General features: G+C 42.7%; 1 protein-coding gene across 1 annotated transcript in view; it reads right to left on the bottom strand.

The window, feature by feature from the left end:
* Positions 1–11,724, bottom strand: part of ANXA11 (annexin A11) — a 260,240-nt gene extending 248,516 nt beyond the window's left edge. Inside the window, exon 1 of the mRNA XM_083146276.1 lies at positions 11,706–11,724. The gene's annotated coding sequence lies outside the window, so the exon portion shown is untranslated. The remainder of the gene's footprint in view (positions 1–11,705) is intronic.
* Between the last annotated feature and the right edge of the window lie 8,048 nt (positions 11,725–19,772).

Here is a 19,772-nt window from a genome sequence, read left to right as displayed (position 1 = left end):
ATAATCAGCAGCTGAGGAGAATACTGGTCTAGACTTAGAAACAGAACATAACTAATACATAGGAGAATCATGGATTTCATAAGTTAATTATTTTTTGTCTATTCGATAATTATGTTGTTTTTGCATAACTTAGGTTTCATAAAGTTCAGCAGATCCCAAAGTCTTGTTTCACGAACTTTCTTCCATAAGAAGCATTCTGGTCTAGTAATTACATACCCACAACCAGATTTGTATTGGTCAAAATGACAGTGTGTTCTCATTCTTGCAGTTCTGGGCAGGAGGTCTCCGTTGGTTCCCTACCTTGAGATTTATGAGGACATTTTTGTTTTAGTGGTACTGATATCCACTCGCTCTTTTCTTATAATCTAGAACCTATAAACTTCACCTGCTACATAGTAAAGCCACCCCCCACCCCCCCTATTTTTTTCAATCCTGAAGTATACCCAATATTGAGTAGTTCCTGAAAAGAACACTCATTGACACTGAGGGGTAGATGTATAAAGCAGTGATAAGGAGAAGTGATAAAGTTCCTGGTACTTTGTCACCGGCCAATCAGCTTCTAACTGTCCCTTTTTAAACCCAGCCTATAATTTAACAGTGAGGAGCTGATTGACCGGAGTACCAGGCACTTTATCCCTTCTTCCTTATCACTGCTACATACTCTAGTGATTGTTAATGTCACCCAGCCAGTACTCTTAGCAGGGGGTGGGGGTGGATGAAGGGGACGGCTGGTGTGTGGCTGAGCATCTGGTCATTGTAGTTATGTGTTTATGAGTTCCCGTTCCTTTTTTATTTCTGTATATTATACAGACAGCCTGGCCCTTATTTGGGCATACTGCAAGAATGGTGATGTTTCTAGGTAACCGAATTGTCCTATTGATAACATGTAGGTTAAAACCTAATTTCTAGTGTTTGGGGTGGGGCAGAATCGTTCCGTCACCATAAAAAGGTTCTGTTCCAGTTCACGAAAACCTAACAATTTCATCTCATCTTCTCTCTCATCTCTCTCATTAAGAACCTACTGTACATGTGACCAAAAGGATCATTATGTATAGTAATTACAATATTCTGCTGCTGGTTCTCCCCTATTATCATTGTTAGGGCTGCAATAGTTAATGGACATTAAAACAACACCCAGAACATCATTTGTTCAGCCTAGTTTGTTGCAATTTAAAGGGGAGCACAACATTATAACACTATAGAAATGGGTCATGTGGACAGCTCTAGTGAGTGATAGGCTGCAAGACTATGTATATATATATATTTGATACTGTGTAAATGTTTACTAAATACCTCACAGCTGATTGTTTGAGAAGTTTGTCAAGGAACTTGAGGGGCAGAGCATGTTATATAAGGACAGCGTTAACAGGTGAAATCGGAACATGCATACAACATGCGTGTTGTATGCATGAGCAGTAAGAACTATAGAAATGGAACACGTGTACAGACCGTACATCTCAAAATTGACAGTATTGACTATAAAAGGAGACTCTAGTAAGTACATGAGGGAGGTGTGCAATAGAACAGTCACACAATATATGTCATATATTGGCCAGTTTAATGTCAACAATTGTATAATTATACCCTACAGCAGGGATGTGGAACCTTCTGCCCTCCAGCTGTTTAACTACACATCGTAGCATGGCCACATAGCAAAACTTTAACAAGGCATGCTGGGATGTGTAGTTCCACAACAGCTTGATGACCGAAAGTTCCCCGTCCCTGCCCCACAGTGATCTGTTTTTTTTTTAAACTCTATGGGACTAGCTGTAAACTTGATTTGATGAACTTTCCGTGGGATCTCACCACTGTGCCGGTTTACATGACCGACAGCACAGGAAAGGTTAGATGGACAAAATAAATGAATTTAAAAGTTTTTGAAACTGATAAACAACTATATCTTTAGCCTTACGCCAAATACAAATACTGTGAATAACAAAATGGCACCGTGTTTCTTGTCGGCCATTGATCTTACATACAATTTACAAGTGGGATATCACTAGGCCTGATTAAGAAACATTGCCTGATATAACTTTGTTCATAGAAGGCAATAACTGCGGCCTACAGTAAGGCTAGTAGCCAGCTCTATCATTTTCGGAGTGGATGTACCTCAGTGCCATATATCATTATTATTTAGTTGTATTTAACAAATGGTAAGGTCTATTATGGGGTTTGCCAAGTCTGTTTGTACAAGCTCCACTCAGCGATACTCAGTAAGGATGGGTTACTGGATAAGTGAAGGCAGTACACAGATATGGGGATTACCTCATTTAAAATCATTTTGTTTTTTATTTCCCATTGTGATTGTGTGCAATTGTGTGTTTGCATGTATTTTAACATGGCATGTAAGCGAGCCGATGGAGAGCAGGGGGTAAGTTTATTGAAGGGTGAGATGTTGCCCGAAGCAACCGGATTTTACATATCATATCTTGCACCTACTAGAGCAGGCATGGGCAAACTATGGCCCTCCAGCTGTTGTAAAACTACAAGTCCCATCATGCCTTGCTGCAGTTTTGCTATTAGGGAATGCTAAAACTATGGCAAGGCATGCTGGAATGTGTAGTTTCACAGTAGGTGGAGGGCCACAGTTTGCCCATGCTTAGAATCTGATTGGAGGAGGATGTGCAAAATCTCTCACTTCTAAAAAAAAAAAAAAAAACCTCACACCTTTGTAAATTTACCCCAGATCTCTAGCAAAATGCCTTTTCCCCTTTCTCGGTTTCTTTTTAACCTTGAAGTGTTTTAAAGGACATATGCCATTTTGCCAATATATTTTTGTTTGTGTATCTTGTATGATATTATAAAAAAAAAGGGACAATCGTATTGTTTCTGTTGTTTACCCATATTTTCGACAACTTTGCTTGCAGATACCTATTTATACCCAGTATTACTTGACATAGCTATTCTTTCTTTTTTAATTTTTAATACTACAGTATGTGTGTATTTTGGGACAAAAAAAATAATCTTTGTAGATGTTAAATTGTATTTGGAACTAGCTTCCTTTAATTCATTTTCTGATAATGGAACAGTTTTCCGCAATGTTTTAATCTGTATATATTTTGGGGCCTACCAAGTTTACTAGAACATTTTTAAGGTTTTTTTTTGTTCTTTCTTAAAAGTGTTTTAAAGTGTTAAATGTTTTAAAGGGGCCTATTTCTTTATTTGAACACTAATAAAAATGAAGGTTTTTTTTTTTTTTTTCTTACATATGTTACAAGTTAAGGATGTATCCTATAGGAAATATTTATGGAAGATTTTTTTTTGTTATTATACTTTTGTTTGTGTATAAAGTATGTAACCAAATGTCATCAAGATGAACATAATATCTGCAGAAAAGTATTATATTAAAGTTGGTACATAATTTCTAAAGAAATACCTTTACATTTATGTAAGCAATTTGTTATTGTTGTTTTAATGCTTATTACATTTAATTCCGATGGATGAACATATTATCGTGACAGCAGGTAAACCACTTGCTGCCATAGATGCCTCTGTGCATCTTATTGTATTACGTTACAGGCATCAAAGCAGTGACATATGATATACAAATACTGCTTTGGAGGATTTAGGTGTTTATTATTGAAAAGCTCTTGAAAGGGAAACGTGGCTTTGCATTGGTTGCAACAAATGCTTGCTCCCTGATTATGCTTGATTAGGTGGTAATAAATCGTAAAGTGTTGTCTTCATTTTATGTGAATTGGTTTTAAACATATTTAACAATTAGTCTATTGGGGCCCTTTTCTTATGTCTGACATTCCATCGTCTGTCCGATTGGACATTTTATGGATTCAGAAGGTTTCGTCTTGCAATTAGCAGATTTACATAGGAAGGAAATTTAAGCTCACCTGAACTCTTGATGAAGTTTTAAAACTATATAACATGGAGTTTGAAAGTGTAATCTGCCATTGTAGTATTTCCTAATAAATGACTGTAGGTACGCCTGTGGAGCATTGCAGAGTCACCCAGGATAAATTTATATAGATAAATCAAGAGACATGACATTTTCTGAAAGCTAGTGTACATAGGCCGTCTTACTCCATCCGTGCCAGCTTCTTCCTCCTGGAGACGGAGTTGGAATGGACTGAGTGCACTAGGAATCATTAATCCCTATGATCAGGGGCGGATTTAGGGATGAGGGCGCCCCTAGGCACAACAATAATGTTTACTAAGTAGGACAGTTTATAGGGGCAGTATCTGCATGTCCTATCCATTTACACTCTATTTAAGATGGAATATAGTACAGTACAGTGGATATTTTGCAGTTATTGGTACATTTTGGGCTGACAGTACTATCACAGGCATCCAAATGCCGCCCCCAAACATGTGCCGCCCCTAGGCCGGTGCCTCACGTGCCTAATGGGAAATTCGTCTCTGCCTATGATAAAAACAATTTGTAAACTTTGAATTCTTCAGATAATACAGGAGGGATTTATGCTACTGCCCAATTAAACAAAAAAATATAGATTGTTAAATTTTTTATTTTTTTTTTTAAATCACAAGGTGCCTTATATACTGTAGACTATCACAAAGATACAAGGGGGGGTATTCAATCCCAGATCCTCAGAAATAATCGCCTGTTTTCACAGAACATATTGAATTTGCATTCAATATATTCCTTAATCAGAAAAGACTTGGATCGGCGAGTCCACTGCTTTTTTCCAGGGGAAATGGCCACTAATTTGCAGGTTTAAAATCCATTTATGCTAATGTAGATTCAGCTTTTCAAAGATCCTAAACTGCAATGGAGAGTCACAGCCAAAAAAAAAACGGGATTGAATAGGCCCTTGCTGATATTTCTGATACTGGTCAGCATTGAATACCCCCAAACAGTGAATAGCACATTGGTTACTGATATTGAATTTTTCTACAACAGAAGAGACATAGCTGAAACACAAAAATGTCAAACGCATGGTCCGTTTAAACTAGAAGTGTCAGCACATTAATAGAATACTGGTACAAAGACCTTAGTTTCCAATATTTTTGTGTGTCCAATTTTTTTAAATTACTCTAAAGCTAATAACTGAAGATTATAGATTTTATATTTATATTGAGCTATAATGTTGCTATTACATAGCAGAATTTCTTACTAGGAGTTTGAATTTTTATAGTAAACGGCACTAATATTTTATTGTGTAAATTAACATTAAATGCACACCACACACACCCGTTAAAGCTCCATGTTACATAGTCTTAAATTCAAGTTATAACTCCATCTTGTTCCTTCAGTGTACACATTTAATTGTAAGCATCATCATGAAAATAGACTATTAACCACAGTTTACAGAAGACACTTAATAAGATGATAGAACTACTTTCCGTTATACAGTATGCAGCAATAAGCACTAACTGAGCTCTATATATATATATTAGTACGTATCTTTGAGGTTGGAGACAGAATTTCTCATCATGTTATTTTTTCTTGACGTTGAGATCATACTGTTCTTTTGTAAATGTATAGATTGATAAAAAAAAAAAATGTTACTGGGTAACCATATGTAGCGCTAAAAAGGATGGGCGGAACTCATGATCCGGTGGCCACAAGTTGGGACTACCTGGATCTGGCTCCTTTCCATATTGGCATTCCGACTTGTGCCTTAAATGCTTTGCCTTCTTTGTAGTGCTCTAGTATTTTAACAAATAATTAAAAATGATAAAATAGCCATCTGTGTGTTTGTTATTTCTTGTGTCTCAGTTTATGTGAAATATGTGGTTTGCAGGTGTGAGGGACCAATCGGAAAAACCATGAAGGTTGCTCTACCGTGAACATGGCCAGTACATGGAGAGCATCTCCAATCCCAGAGGGTGGGATAAGAATTGAACTCATTTGCTAGCCAAACACCTCCCAAACATGTCACTGTGCCTAGAATTTAGAGAAGTGTAGAAGTTTCCATAAATAAAGGGTATAATACAGACAAAACCACCATAGAATAGAGGCGCTCAATCATTGGAGTTTTTTTTTTTAAAGCATATATCCTGCATATACCTGCCCTACATTTCAAAGGAAAAAAGGTCTTTTGCGATTTTAGCCAATTGAAGCCCTTTGTTTCAGTCTAAAACAAGACCAGTTTTCGAGCAATTATACTTGTGTCTGATATGTTTCCAGACCCATGTGTTATCACGGCAAAGCGGGACTCCTAGGGCTGGTTTCAGAGATTTTGCCTCACATGCCTGAGGCAGGAAAAGCTAAACCCTTGATAAATTCCAGCTCTGCAGCTAATTGGAAGATGCCCAAAATGTGCATAATAAACTCTATAACACCTCTAACAAATTATAATATTTTTATTTATTTATTTGCCCATATTTTAATCTTAAATTTTTTTTAAATAAAACATTATTACCTAATAAAGGAGCTTTTCAAATAAAAATATAATATCCATACAAAGGGCCAGATGCACTAAGCTTCAAAAGTGATAAAATGGAAAGTGATAAAAAGCCAGCCAATCAGCTCCTATCTGTCATATCACAGGCTGGGTTTAAAAAATGGGTACTGTTATCATGCAGTGTAGGACTTCCGGTATCAGAGAAGCCTTGTCGAGGCCCGGAAGCTTATCATATCTTTTGCAAAATATATGTAACTAAGATCTCCGATTGACCCTCTATTATGTTGGTTTTTCAAATCTTATTACTAATGCCCTTTGGTGTGCTGGGGGTTAAATCCCCTCCCTTGCAACACCTGGAGAGTATTACTACTTTGATTGAGCAGCTCTCACCACTGTTTGGGTTTAAAAAATGATAGGTAGGAGCTGATTGGCTGGCTGTTTATCACTTTCCATTATAGCACTTTTGAAGCTTAGTGCATCTAGCCCAAAGTCTGCAGTAGTCAAAAACACATTTTACTGGCCCGACATACAATAAGGCTGTGTACACACTAGACATTGCAAATATTGCTTTGTCATTAATAAGTCCCTTGAACTCCTGGATCCACTATATAGGGCCTAATATGGAATGTATCGCTAATATGAGATTTCGCAAATGTACCTATTATCGAATAACTGGGCACACCTGCGTTTTTTTGACACACCCAGTAAATGGCAGGTTTGCACGCCAAACACCAGCTTTCTGTCACTCAAGCTCTGTCCGCATTGCGTTTTACGATCCATACACACTTTCTGTCCCCATTTCCCCATGAGCAATGGCTTGTTGAAGTTTTAATAGGACCAAATGCCTATGACTCAAATCCAACATCGTTAAGAATGTTAAAAAAAACCCAATAACACACACCCGGCAGAAATATTTCCAGTTATCTTTCATTACACAGTCGTACCTTCCCCTGAACCCTCCTCCAGTCATATTTCTGTCTCCATGTTGCTGTGTATAGCTAGTCTCCGGAACACCCCAGGGAGCATTCCCAGAAAGCAAACCTTCTCTTGGCAAGGTGTGTGGCCTGGACACTGACCCCTATGCCTCTGCTCTGAAAGGCTCTTCAGTGATAATCTACTGCTTGCCCTTCCTGCAATACTTTTATAAAAATAACACTTTTACTGAAAAATGTGCAAGGACAAACTTTCTTTTGTTTGGATTTTCCCGCCTTCCTTCAAAACAATGTTTTGATTTTTGGTTCTAAAATGTATCATGGTTAAAATCTGCTTATATCATGTTTAGGTTAACAGAGCACTTAAAATGGGATGCGGTCATTTGGTCTACTGCATTATGGTCGACAGTCATTAGGTCGAATCCATTAGGTCGACATGCTAAAAGGTCGACATGACTCTAGGTCGACATGGGAAAAGGTCGACATGATTCTAGTTCGAAAGGTCATTAGTTCGACAGGTCATTAGTTCGACATTGTCTATGTCGACATTCACAAGGTTTTTCACTGTTTTTTGAGCCAACATGTGCCGACAGGCGGTATTTCATGCCCTACCATCCACTAGGGCGTGGTGGGAGAATAAAATAGTGTGCCGAGCGTAGCGAGGCACCGTGCCCGACGCATTGCGAGCGCAGCGAGCGATGCGAGGGGATGCAGTGCACTTTAAACTGTGTCCATGTCGACTGTGTTGACATTCAGGTAAAAAAAAAACAGTGAAAAACCCCATGTCGACCTTGTGAATGTCGACATAGACAATGTCGAACTAATGACCTTGTCGAACTAATGACCTTTCGACCTAGAATCATGTCGACCTTTTCCCATGTCGACCTAGAATCATGTCGACCTTTTAGCATGTCGACCTAATGGATTCGACCATAATGCAATAGACCAAATGATCCCAACCCCTTAAAATACATAATTTAAAGCACTGTCCTCGTTTACAGCACAGGCGTAATGTTTTATGAAGGAGTTAAAATGCAGTTCAATACGGACTGAATTCCACGCTGGTATCAACTTCTAATACCTAATCAGATTAGCTTCCTTGTACTCTGACCAATCAGAACAATAACAGGAAGCTCTACATTTATACCAGGACTCCTGGTTGGGTGCCGGACGGGATCCAGACTGTTTAAACACCGACATACGGGTTCCCGACGGCCACCGGCTATTCTCCCTCTATGGGGGTCCACGACCCCCATAGAGGGAGAATAGAATAGAGCTTGCAGCGTGGCGAGCACAGCGAGCCCGCAAGGATCTTAGTTGTGCTCGCCATGCTGTCTGAGTCCGGCTAGTCAGGATCCCGATGTTGGGCTAATGACTGTCGGGATCCCTACTGTCGGAACCCTATACCACACCCCCTCCTGGTTAGCCAATCCTGCTTTCAGGGGCATAGATAGAACTTTGTGGGCACCATAGCAAAATTTTGAAGGAGCTCCTATACCAGTGATGTGTGGTCAGGAGTATAACAATTATAATAATACAAAAGAGATACGTCAATGCCCTATTCCCTTCTTGTGAGATTCCACTCTCTGCACTCAGCTGTGCATTTTATGACCCATAGTAGTAGCCTAGTTCATTTTCTGAAGTACACTGTTACCCTAGTTCAGTATGGCCCAGAGTAGTGCAGGGTTGCCGACTTTTTAAATCTCCTCTCCGGGAGAAGCTCGGATAGGAGACATTCAGCAGGAGTTTGTGGGGGCGGGGCTTGAACATGACGTCATTAAGCCCTGCCCCATGCTTGAAAATAAGCCGTTTTGCACATCTCTGTGGAGGGGGCGGGGCTAAAATGACGCGATTATGACACTTTAGCCCCCGCCCCCTCATCGGAGATAAGCATATCGGGTTATTCCGGGAGGGTAGGCAACCCTGGAGTAGTGCACTAGTTCACATAATACTATACAATGTATTTGGTTCATATTATGCCAAGTTAAGACAATAAAAACATTGTACTGCCATCAGGAAGCATGTGACACAGTGACACAGTGCCCCAAGTTCAGATTATGCCACAATGTTTCGTGCCCAATTGCAGAACCCTAATACAACTTTGTGCAGTCTGGGCCCCAATAGAAGTGCCTGCACCCAATAGCATCTGGCAGGCGAAAAATAAGCAGACCCATTTTCAGGCCATCTGCTATAAAAACACCTAGGTCTGGGAACTTGCTACATTTTGTGTGTGTGTGTGTGTGTGTGTGTGTGTGTGTGTGTGTGTGTGTGTGTGTGTGTGTGTGTGTGTGTGTGTGTGTGTGGGGGGGGGGTGGAACAGATTATAATTAAATAGCAAGACTTAAGCCCCGTACACACGGGGCGATAAATTGCTCAGTTTCTCCTTTTTATCAGTGACCAGAGATGGTCACTGGTGAAAGGGAACCTCTGCCGGCGGTGCCGCAGACAGCTGGTCGCTGCGACCAGAATGGGGCTGAAAACAGGAGGGCGCACCCAGCGATTTAACGCCGGGGCATACTCCCATCACTGGCAATATGGTCGCCAGCAACCATATTCCCAGCGATATCAGCCCCTATCGCCCCCGTGTGTACACAGCTTTAGGGCACAAAAATGTTGTGGTAATACCGTTTCTTTTTGTGCAAAAAAATATATCATAGACAATTGAATTGTATTCAGTTGATAGGTATACAGTGTCTGGATAGAGAGTCAATAGGACAACATCAAAAGGCTGACATCCGTTTTTTACTTTTTTAGGTTTAAAAAATAAATAAAAAAATGTAACATCCTAATGGACTCTGATCAGGAATGGTAAAGTGTGTAGAGAGGCACCATCCGAGGGTACCCGCTACACTACTGTAGTCTATGTTGACAGAAAAGAAACTTTAAAACCTCATGTCTACCTTTTCATGTGCCTTTTGCCAATGTCGACCTTGCCTATTGACAGAGAATGATGAGGTTTGATCTGTTACTAGTGTAGATGGAATTAGGACAGGGGTCCTCAAATTATTTTGCTCTGGGACCCCATCAGACAATATAAATAATTACAGGACCCCAGCAAGTGACTGCAGAAGGTCATCACATCACATGTGTAGTCAGCAGACAGGACATACTGTACATGGCAGCATTGTGGAGGCACAAAATGATGGGAGGAGTCTCTAAAACAACTCAACAGATTTTTGAAACTGAGGGCCAGATGTATTAAGCTTCACGGTGATAAAATAGAGAGTCATAAATAGCCAGACAATCAAATCATTGAAAAATGACAGGTCAGAGCAGATTGGTTGTATGTTTATCACTCTCCACTTTATCACTTTTTGAAGCTTGATACATCCGACCCTGGCTGAGATGGTCAGCAACATGGAGCCACGTCCCCATGCTGAGAAGGTCGGGACCCACAGTTTGAGAACTCCTGAATTCGGGATTACACTTGTAGCACCCCCTGTAATGCTGCTAAACCAGGAGCACAGTGCATAGGCATGCTCTAGAAATCAGAATTCATATTGCCCATGTGCAGGTAGAGAAGGTTATGTAACTCAGTGGTTCTCAACCTCGGTCCTCAAGGACCCCCAACAGTGCACGTTTTCCAGGTCACCCGGCAGGTGCACTCATTATTCACTGACACATTTTAAAAGATCACAGGTGGTGCTAATTATTACACCTGTGAGTCTGTGTGGAGACCTGGAAAATGTGTACTGTTGAGGACTGAGGTTGAGAACCACTGATGTAACTGACATATTTGATCTTGCTTTTGAAAGAAGTCTGTGGAGTGTAATATAGACTTTGCCATTTGGGGAATGCCCAAACATTTCTCATACAAATAGGAAACATTACTGGTTATTTTTGCAGTATTAGGCTGCTTTCAATTGTCCGGTTAAGGCTGGGATGGGGAACCTTCGGCCCTCCAGCTGTTGTTGAACTACACATCCCAGCATGCCCTGCTACAGTTCTGCTATTTAGCCCTGCTAAAAGTGTTGTAAGCAATGCTGGGATATGTAGTGCAACAACAGCTAGAGGGCCGAAGGTTCCCTATCCCTGGGTTAAGGGTTAGTGGGCCTAGTATGGAATGGATTTTATCCAGCTTCCTAATGGTTTTCCCGGCAGAACACTCTCCTCTACTTTCCATGCGTTGCTCCACAATGTCTGAAATTACCAATCCAAATTCCTGTGGCAAGCCCAAACCAGAACTCTTAGTACAGTAGAATTTTATGAAACAAACCAATGTCCACAATTTATAAATACATAAAAATCTCATCAGTGTCACAGAGGGAATCTTAATGCCCAGGTTACATCTGCACTACATTAGAATTTTGCACTCATGTATGACTGATACCAAAGGACCCAGATCCTTTTAACTATTTCACAGTGAAGTTTGCCAAGTTTATGGCTGTATCTGCAGTTATATCAGATAATACATACATATTTAAACATAATAAAGCTAACTATACAAACATACCTGAGCCTTTGTGACTGTGCCATTTCCAATACTCTTTTGCAGCACAACCTGGCTTCCCCAGAATCACCTGAAGACTGCAAGGCAACAGCTGTGTATGGTTAGCAAATCACAGGAGGAGAATACCCCAGTATATTAACCCTGCACCTGCCATGGAACCTGTGACATGGAGAATAGTGATTACATGTTTGCAGTACAGGTGGTAATATAGTTACACATATTTCCTTCCACACCAGATCATTTGGCAAAATACTACGTTTCAACTGTAATGGGAACAATGATGAAATTCTGACAGGATTTATAAATGTCCCCCAAATAGTCCCTTTTTTTTGTTAGACACCAAGGAGATTTCAAATTAAGAAGTACTTTCCTAGCTAAGGCACTAGGTCAGTGGTTCCCAACCCTGGTCCTCAAGTACCCCCAACAGTGCACATTTTCCAGGTCTCCACACAGAATCACACGTGACATAATTAGCTCCACCTGTGGATCTTTTAAAATGTGTCTGACTAATGAGTGCACCTGCTGGGTGACCTGGAAAACGTGCACTGGTGGAGGTACTTGAGGACCAGGGTTGGGAACCACTGCACTAGGTAATAATTTGTATTACTTGGAAAATGCCAAATTATAAAATGCATAAATATATATATGTACATATATATATATATATATATATATATGCAAAAAGGAATAGAGAAGACGCACCAATGAGCAAGAAGTAACAACACTTTACTTATGCAACAAAGCTCACATACATTGGGGTTAAAATTCTTATGCTTGCCAGCCAGAGAATATATTTCACCGTCACAGCCTAGACATCAATATGTGGAAGCACCGCCGTCACTCAGCTGCCGCCGTCAAGCCGCAGACCGGGAACCAGTACACACAGAGTCAGGAGTTGTTGCCGGCTGGATCGCAGGTGGAAGCAGGACGTCACAATGTCGGACCAAAAGGAAGCCACGCCCAACGCGTTTCGTCACACTGTCGGACTTGCTGGGTATTACAGACCCCTCAGGACCACAGTAATCCGGGTCTCCCAGCTGCTGGTACCAATGTGTAAGTACAGGAGCAAGTGTACCAATGTGTAAGTACAGCTCCTGTACTTACACATTGGTACCAGCAGCTGGGAGACCCGGATTACTGTGGTCCTGAGGGGTCTGTAATACCCAGCAAGTCCGACAGTGTGACGAAACGCGTTGGGCGTGGCTTCCTTTTGGTCCGACGTTGTGACGTCCTGCTTCCACCTGCGATCCAGCCGGCAACAACTCCTGACTCTGTGTGTACTGGTTCCCGGTCTGCGGCTTGACGGCGGCAGCTGAGTGACGGCGGTGCTTCCACATATTGATGTCTAGGCTGTGACGGTGAAATATATTCTCTGGCTGGCAAGCATAAGAATTTTAACCCCAATGTATGTGAGCTTTGTTGCATAAGTAAAGTGTTGTTACTTCTTGCTCATTGGTGCGTCTTCTCTATTCCTTTTTGCAAGCTTTCCCCGTTGGATCATTGGCAAGATCCTAGAGAGAGACTGCACACATTCGGGACTCTTGATGTGGACTTTTACTCTGAAAAGACACTGAGACTTTGCGCTGGGTATCTCTGTTTTTATATATATATATATATATATATATTTTTTTTTTGGTACTTATGTATTATCTGGGCTCCCATGTTAAATGCACCCCATTTTTTCATACCCCTACTATCCAACTACGCATGGAGTTGATTTTATATAGTGTGGCGGGCGCAGCGAGCCACCGTGCCCGAAGCGTGGTGAGCGCAGCGAGCCCCGCGAGGTGACACGGTCTCATAAGAAAAACGGGAGCCCAGATATTACATAAGTACCTTTTTTTTTAAATAGACGGAACAGAAAAAATATGTCAGAAAATCCTGAGGGAAAATTTTCCCCCTAAAGTCACCTATCTGGCAGGGCCTGCTTCCATTCATTGTTCACCCATAGGATATGTATGAAGCTAAAATCTGCAAAATTCATCCGACCACAGACAGACCTCTTGTACCAAAGATAGCATACGTCCCAACATGACCCCTCCAAGAGGACACAATGCTCTGTTCCTGGACTTCCCCCTTAATTTAGGATTACCATCACCTGTATTGAAGCTCCTGTCTGATCGACTAACTGTTCAAAACAGGTGCTGGCACTCATCAATTAAGAGGGAAGTCCAGGAGCAGAGCATTGTGTCCCTCCTGGAGGGGTCATGTTGGGAGGTATGAGATAGGGAAAGAGCTCATATGCATGTTGATGATGATGATGATATTGGATCCTTTCACCAGTAGTTAAAGGAGAGCTGTGTGGTCACATAGATATGGTAGGCATGGTCGTAACTAGAGGTGGCCGAGTGGTGCTAATTCGCACCGATGTTTTGCATATGCACAGCTGCATTCCAATCTGTTCGCCAATTGCACACCCCCTGCCTTGTGAGCGGGAGGGGGGGGTGGAGAGGGATGTGTGGTGCTGGTCAGGGGCATTACCATATGCAGACGCCCAGCGTTTCATGGGCGTTTGTGTGCCAGATGAACAAACTTGGCATGAGAAAGGGGGTGGGCGTACCACCATTCGCCAGGAGGGTTCTGGATGACTCAGAAGGGTGTGAATTCATGCCCGAGTTAACCAGAATAAGGCCCATGGAGCAATTGCAGGGCTATTTCTAAACAATCTGACTAGATTGACTAGACCATGGGTCTTTAAACTGCGGCCCTCCAGATGTTGTGAAACTACAAAGCCCAGCATGCCTTGCCAGTTTTGCAATAAGGGAGTGTTAAAAATGTGGCAAGGCATGCTGGGATTTGTAGTTTCACAACATCTGGAGGGCCGCAGTTTGAGGACCCATGGCCTAGACATTAAGCACGGATCGCTCCATGTGTATACCCCTCACCAGCAGTGATGGCGATGCCATCGCCTGACTAGGTCTGCACACATCGCTGGTATATCACGTGTGCCAGCGATGTGTGCTGAGCGATCTGTGCTATCCTACATCGCTCAGCATTGGGCGGCTGCATTTGCCGCATTAGTGTTCAGGACCACAAACTATTCCATTTATTTTAGGTCATGTAGCAGGTGCACAGGTGCACTCATTACCGTCTGACATATTTTAAAAATCCACATATGGAGCTATTTATTTTACTTGTGATTCTGTGAGGAGACCTGGAAAACATTAAATGTTTGAGTTCCTGTGTACGGCATTTAAGAACCTCTGGCTTATAGGGTGACTATAATGGCGACCTGCAGCATAATGAGCCGCCATGCTCAGCTACTTCCTGGACCTGGCTGCCCTACACCCTCATCATGATATCATGTCACATCAGTGGGGCTGGCATTGGGTGTATTTTTCTCTGCCATGGCATGGTGGCCATCTCTCAATACAGTAGGAAACATATTTATTCCTGAGCATGGAAATTGCCATTGTGTCAATTCTGGAGACTTGATTTGCAGATCTGAATCAGAGTTGCAGCATATTTATGAACTAATTACAAGCACTCCCTACGGGAGGAAATGCAGAGTATATATATATATATATATATATATATATATATATATATATATTTTATTTTTTTTTTCCCCGTAACAAAGCAGTTCAGATGAGGATTCCATTTCCACCTTTTGGAACATATGGAACGTACACGTTGCAGCCATGCTAACATTACAGGATAATCACACACTTGCTCTGGTGTTAGTCTCTCTTTAGTTATGTATCTGGTGAATGCTCCGTCCCATGTTATGTCACTGGACTTATCACATGCTACAAAACAACACAACTGCAGCACACATTTCGGAACATGCAACTTATTTGGACAACCAATGACATCCTGTGCATAATGTGGTTCACTGTTACACAACAGTGCTGTACATCGTAGAACGCATAATGGGCCTGATTCAGATATTGGCAGATGACTGAGTAGATAACCGCCGCCCAGACAGAAGGAAAACCCACCCTGGGTAAACCTGCAAGTGGATTGCGAAATATCTGTCATCAGATCAGGCAACGTATTCTCCATAGATCTGTCCTGACTGATGTCACAACTGGGTTTGCGCACTTTCATGCGCCCTCCCAGTTGAGCTGTCACCCACCGCCAGTTACTGTTCCGGTGGTCTGCGGATCGCCCGTACACACAGCATGAAGCACTGAAATAGCTTTAGATATATCGTACATCGGCTGTGCCGCACAGCTGACGCAATATGTCCGTGATCTACACCATTCACAGACATATGGCAGGTACACACTCATAGGCGAATCTAGGGGGTGGTCCGGGGGTGCACAGGACCACCCATTAGCCCATTTTGTAGCTGAGGGATAGGGCTTTCCAACGAGCCCAGCCCCGTGTCCCTAGCCCCCTGGGAACCGGAGATACTGCCAGGCAAAGCTGGACCATTTTCCCTATAGGATAACATGGGACCCGCTAATTCCGACCCCCACCCAGTTCAACGGCTGCCAGTTCCCCCTTCGGCATCACTGAAGCTCGAGGTTGATCTCAGTCGAACCCAAATCGCTGCGCCTTCGATCTGATACCAGGCTGGATCCATATTGGTTAATTGGTTCCAGGGATATTGAGGTTAAACCGTTTTCTTCATTTCTTAAATGTAATTTCATGTTTATGTTCTTTGGGGGCAGATTTCTCTGGAACCAAACAGCCCAGTTTCACGGGACCAAAATCATTCGAAGCCAACTCAAAAGTTCTTCAATATGATACTGGTCTCATGTAAATGGGTCAGTTGGTTCCGAACATATAGCTGGTTGGTTAAAGGGGGGTAGGGAGAGGGGAGTGGTTGTCTCTCCCCCTCACACCAGAAAATCCAGGGACTAGGCTGGTGTATAAGGGGTCAGCCTGGGAAAGTCCCTGCATGATCCTGGGACCATATTCCTGGGTTAATCCCTGCATTTTCTGTTGTGAATGGGGTATTATTTCAAACAGCCGTGACCTGCAGTGCTCTGAATACAGCCGGGCAGCCCCCTTCTCTCTGCCCAGCTGTCAATGACTGTCACCCCTGCAGCTTCCACTCCAATTCTTCTCCCTGCTTTCACCTCAGCCCGCCCCCCCCTTAATCATCTGGTGCCGGCGCCCGGCGTGCTCCCCCAATGTCACACACAACAACAGCGCGCACAATATTTCAAATGTCCACTCGGCTAGAGGGGAAACCAGGAGGGGAGTGGGAGCGTGCTCTGCGCTGCGCTCTGCTCCTCTCCCCATAGAAGCAGCTGCACCGCTCTCCATCTCTCCCTGCAGCAGCAGCGAAGGCTCATATAAAAATTTACAGTAAGTGGCACTTTTGGGGGCATTGCTTAAGGGACGCTACAAGTGGCGGTATGTGGGGGCATTACGCATAATGTGTGGCTTAATGTGTAAGGGGCATTAAGGTGTGCAGCATCATGTGTAAGCGGCATTATGTGTGCAGCATCATGTGTAATGGGTACTATGGTGTGCGGCATCATGTGTAATGGGTACTATGGTGTGAGGCATCATGTGTAATGGGTACTATGGTGTGCGGCATCATGTGTAATGGGTACTATGGTGCCATCAATAAAGAACCCCCTAGCAATGAGCACGTAGGCAAGCAGCACTTATGTGGCAAATATGTAATGGGCATTACGGTTTGTTATATAATATGTAATGGGCATCATGATGTGTGGCACAATGGGTAATGGGCATTATGGTGTGTGGCCTTATGTGTAATGGGCATTATGGTGTGTGGCTTTATGTGTAATGGATATTACGGAGTTTGCTAAAATGTGTAAAGGGCATTACTGTGTATGGTCTAAAGTGTAATACCACACCCCTTTTTGTGATGCCACGTCTCCTTTCCATGATGCCACGCCCCCTTTTTGCCGCGCGGCTACGCCGCGCAAAGGTCCCCCTACTATTATGTCTAGATCTGGGACCACCCATTACCATAATTCTAGATTCGCCTATGTACACACTGGCTGATGTTTCTTCAATGACATAATAATGGTTATGGTGGAAAACTAGATTGAACCTTGACTGACTCGCTAGGTCATTTGGACTGTACAAGTTATTTTAACTAGAAATGGATTCTCTGGATCCATCACCAGGGGGACCTTCCGAAAAGTAGCTGCTACAGGCATCTATGGATGGCATGGTTGATGTTCCTCAAGTTTTCTGAAGCTACATATGGCGATCCACATATATTGTGGCAAACCTCCATTTTAGTAATGGGTGGCAGATTCACATCATCAGTCACTACTGTACATCCTTCTTACAGCCCCAACTTGCCATCAGTAAGACAGCAGCATATTGATCAGCAATATCTGACAGCTGACTCGGAGGGGAACATTTACTAAGATGGCAGTTCTATTGAAGATGGGATGTTGCCTATAGCAACCAATCAGATTCTAGTTCTTATTTATTTAGCACCTTATAGAAGATAATAGATAGAACCTTATTGGTTGCTATGGGCAACATACAGATGGAGCCCCTCTCAACTATATTCCTTAAGTCGTAGCTCACCATGGCTATCCTATTGTTCTCAGCAGCAATACAATACATAGAACAATACAGTAGGGGATCAGCGTAGTAATCCTATTATTCACTTAATCCTATTAAAGGGCTAGATGAGGAGGGCTCCATCTGTACCATCTTCAATCGAACTCCCATCTTAGTAAATGTATCCCTGTGGGTCAAAGAGTTAACTTCCAGCAAGTTTATTCCAGTGGTAACAGGGCTCGTGTATACAGATTTCCTGACTCACCATGGGCGTCTCCTTGTCCATCCACAAAGTAGCACACAGCAAGTGTTGCCTGCAAAGGATTTCCACCATAAATACATTCTTTTGAATTGGGCCTGTTCTTTATACAAAGCCATGGTAAGAAGCACATGTAATGACCCCTGGGAAATCAGAGCATGACATCAGAGGGGCTACGTTTTCCTACAATCTTCCATGTCTGCACTGGGGAGCAGCAGACCTGGGTTATCCAAGATTTATATCTTCCACGGTAATTATTCTCAGATGGGCTGAACTTGAATAACTAAATATGTTCATTTTTTAGATGATTGTTCCTTATAAACAGCAGGTTTTACAGGTCCCTTTATTTGTGGCTGAAATACTTGATGTACTTCTATGGCACATATACACCCGCATTATACTTGCATTATTACTGTTAATAAGGCTGAATATGAAAATGCAAAGTTGGGTGACGTGTAATTACTTGCCGGGTTAGCTCATTTGTATCCAAACTCAAGGGGCCCTAAGGCTGGGGACACACTAGACCAGGCATGTCCAACGTTGGCCCTCCAGATGTTTTGAAACTACACATCCCAGCATGCTTTGCAATAGTTTTAGCATTCTCTAATAGCAAAACTGTGACAATGCATGCTGGGATGTGTAGTTTCATAACATCTGGAGGGCCAACGTTGGACATGCCTGCACTAGACGTATTGTACCAAGCGCAACAATGCTGCCAAGGGGCCCGGCCTGTAGTAAGTGTATGCACACTTGCGGATACTGGGTGCCATTGGGCGGAGGATGTCACCAGCAAACTGCGGGATAGCAAATATCATGGGTATACACACTAGCCAATGTACACGATGGCCCTTATTCTGGTCGACTCTCTCTGGCGAGAATTCGCACCCTTGCGAGTCACTCTAACCCCGCCTTGCGAATGGTTAGCCGGCGCCACCTATTTGCACGGCAGGTTCGTTAGTCCGGCACATGAAAGATGTTTTACATAAACAACCATTCGCAAGCCAGTGGGAACCTCCCCCATCTTTCAATGGTCACGACCATCGAATGATGGGAAAGGCACGAGCATATGTACGTGTGTTACAGACCACTCGTACATATGAGCAAAAAATGCAGTAATATGGGTGGGCAGCTGGCATCCGGTTATGTCAGCTGCCCGCCCCCCGTACGTGTGTCGCAACCGCATTACCATATGTACGCCCAGCGTTTTCTTGGTAACGTCCATTAAACGCTGAGCAATATATCGCCCCCATGTGTACACAGCTTAAGACCTGGACTGTTAGATGAGGAGGCCTATAACCTTTGTGAATAACCATAACCCCACCCAGACAGACGTAAGAGCGTGCATCATGTTAGTATGACCTGCA

The sequence above is a fragment of the Crinia signifera genome, chromosome 6 (genome assembly GCF_055691185.1).
Source record: "Crinia signifera chromosome 6, ASM5569118v1, whole genome shotgun sequence".
NCBI lineage: Eukaryota > Metazoa > Chordata > Amphibia > Anura > Myobatrachidae > Crinia > Crinia signifera.
Note: the sequence above shows the minus strand (reverse complement) of the source record. Positions and strands in the feature narration are given on the sequence as shown.